Source organism: Crocodylus porosus, unplaced genomic scaffold, assembly GCF_001723895.1.
Source record: "Crocodylus porosus isolate Cpor-Errol unplaced genomic scaffold, CroPor_comp1, whole genome shotgun sequence".
Classification (NCBI taxonomy): Eukaryota; Metazoa; Chordata; order Crocodylia; family Crocodylidae; genus Crocodylus; species Crocodylus porosus.
The window spans coordinates 126,766,794-126,769,762 of record NW_017728906.1 but is presented as its reverse complement, the minus strand read 5'-3'; positions in this window follow the sequence as shown (position 1 = coordinate 126,769,762).

Below are 2,969 nucleotides of genomic sequence, written 5' to 3'. Positions count from 1 at the left end.
GCCGCCGGGTTGGGAGCGGGGGCGGGCAGTGCGAGGCGCGCGCGCTCCGTGGGGCCCCGGCACGCGCCACCTCTGAGGGGACGGGGCGGGCGTCTCGTGTCCCGGGGCTGCCACACGCCGCCCGCCTGGTGGTGGGACGTGGCGGGGTTGCACACGTCCGCTTCACTCCGGATTCAGGCTCCGGTTCCTCCTGGTTCTGGCTGCCGCCCAGGCCCTCCGCTCCTCCTCTCAGAGCCGAGCCGGGCAATGGGGGACAAGCCTGCCCCCGGGTCCCAATGGCCTTCAGGCACCTTCCCCCCACCGTAGCCCCTAGGGGAGCTCGCCCCGGGCTCAGGGACACCTATTTATACCGCAGCTGTTTAGAGGCCCACCACCTCCCCGCACACAAGCAGGCACCTCTGACAGCTGAGGGAGCCTCGTGGAAGCTAACACGTTCATCCTCAGAGGGGGATACAGAGCACTGGTGTGAGACAATCCTGCCAGGGCGCAGGGCCCACCTTGGACCTTGCCCTGGTGTTGGGCAGCCTCATCACAGCCTCCACATCACAGCCGTGGACCAGGTGTGCCAGCGAAGCCGCATCTCCCTGTGTGCTCCTAAGTGCACCGGCCCGGCCGTGCCTGGTGCTAGACAGGCAAACTTCAAGCCAGGGCTTTTCAAAAGCATTGCCCCCCAGAAGGATTTGACCAGCTTTTCCCCCCCACCCTGCTTTTCCTTTGGCATCAGGATTTCATTTTTTGCCTGCTCTGACCCAGAAAGCCAGAACCTGCCTCCATCCGAGCGGTTTTACCTCTCGCAAGAGTTAGTGACAGGCAGGCAAAGCAAAAGGCAATGATGAAGACCTTTATTTCTTTTCTCTGAATTAGTTATGATGCTAGATACAAAGGAGTTTCCCGTGTATCTGTGCAAATTAAAGGCTTTTTAATATACTCCTAGTCAGTGGTGCAGAATAACTCATCCCCACCCCCGGTTTCAGAGCAGGTACAAGGCTGGAATCTGTCAATAAAAAAGGGGGATTTCCCCTTCCCTCTCCTCCATTAAATTCTCCTAGATGCAGTCTGATACCCTTAAATATATTTGGTCCCCAGAAACTTCACAGACAAGAAAGCCTTCTGGATAACTATTTCCTTATCATCTCAGTCATTCGGTTGCATAACACTAATGTAATCTCTGGTTTTTTTAGCCTCGTTTCCTTTAACGTAGGACATACCAGTAAGTATTAGTGGATGCAGCACTGAAAGATGTTGCATGTGGAACAAAAAGCCTGATGAGAAAATAGGCATCTCCTTTTTTAAAAGAGCTGGTTTCATGGACAGCCTGGGCTTTATTGCTATGTTAATGCATTTTTACAGCCCCACAAATTTGCCACTTCCGAATGAGTAACAGGTACTTAGAAAGAAGACATGCAAATATTTCTGGGCTGGTGGTTCACTGCTGGGTCCCATCTCCCCGCCCACCTGATTGTATCAGAGCTGAAAAGGATGTTTCGATCATGCCCTCCCCCCAAACAGTCATCAACTAAAAATCCCAAAATCTAAATATTGTGTTCAAATAGCACAAACACTAGGAATCAAGATTAGTTTTTAACTTAAAACTACTTTCTTTGTAAAGTAGGTTTCTGTAAAATAGAGAAAGGCTAGCACCTAGTGGTATGAGACTTAACTTGCAACCTATAAAGCCTCAAAGCCTCCAAACCGTTGGCAACAGGATGTAAGGTCTATAGCAAAAGAAAAAATCATGCAATCCTTTCTTCATAAGTATGTTTGTAGGCTGTTCGAAATGACCTTCCCCCATCATAACTGACTGAACAGTAGCAAATTTCAACCCCTGCTCCTAAGTAACTAGGCAGTTTACTATATAAGGGGTCAGATTTAAGATAAATTCAGCAAAAGCTCACTCTTTTACATTTATTTAATGGGCAGATAGCACCTTCCAATAGTCTTGAATTACTTCAGAAGCAAATTACTCAACAGCAGAAAAGGGCCCTAGAAGAGGAAGTAATGTTTACCAAACAGAAGGCTAAATTTTAGGTCTGACAGTGTGCAGCTAAGAATGACAATGACAATTCTCTTACCTCCTGCAGTTTATTCAGTGACTGAAAATACACAGTTTGGGCTTTTATGGATGCGTCGAGCTTCACATTTCAAAGGATTTGATTATGTTTGTGAAGTTCCCCGCTTTTGATTTTCACAGTCAAACCATCCCTGTTACATTCAGTTAAAGTGCCCATTAACAGCAACAATGACAGATGGCCATTAGGAAGGCCAGTTATGAGACATTTCTCCAGTTATGAAACTGGGCATCCAAGTTGCCTCAAGGGGGTAGATGTAAAACCCTGCATGAAGGAGAGGGGGGAGATCATTTTTACAGTCTGATTCTAGAGTGCTGCCAATCGTTTCACAGCCAGCACTGACTTATCAACACCTTTCACATAAGTGGTAATGAAAGTTGTCTGTGAGACTGTAGATCAGTTAAGAATGCTTTTGTGCATGTGTGTAATTACAGATGACTTTATTTTACTGCAATTATAAAGACTTGCATTATTCATGCATCAAGCCAGGGGTGTCAAAAGACAACAGCCTGAGTGCTGGATCCAGCCCACAGAGCCCTATCTATTACCTGGCCTGCAGTGCTTCCTGTGGGTCTTGGAGTGGATGCATATGCCACATGTGGTGCGCACTGGAGCAGCCCCATGTGCCACAGTACCAGGGGCTGGTGTTGGTGCACAGCGCCCATGGCACACAGGGCTGGTCTGGGATGCATGCCATACACAGTTTGTAGGTCTGGTCCAGAATGCATATTGCATTCCTCACCAGACCAGCCCTGTGTGCTGGATCTAGCAGTAGGCCCTGCCAGTAGACTGATCCTGCACCATTCATCTGGCTCATGGACTGGCCCCAAGCACATGGGGCCTGATGACTTTGATACCCCAGAAGTAAGCAAAAGATAGAATCCTTTAGTCTAGAACTTA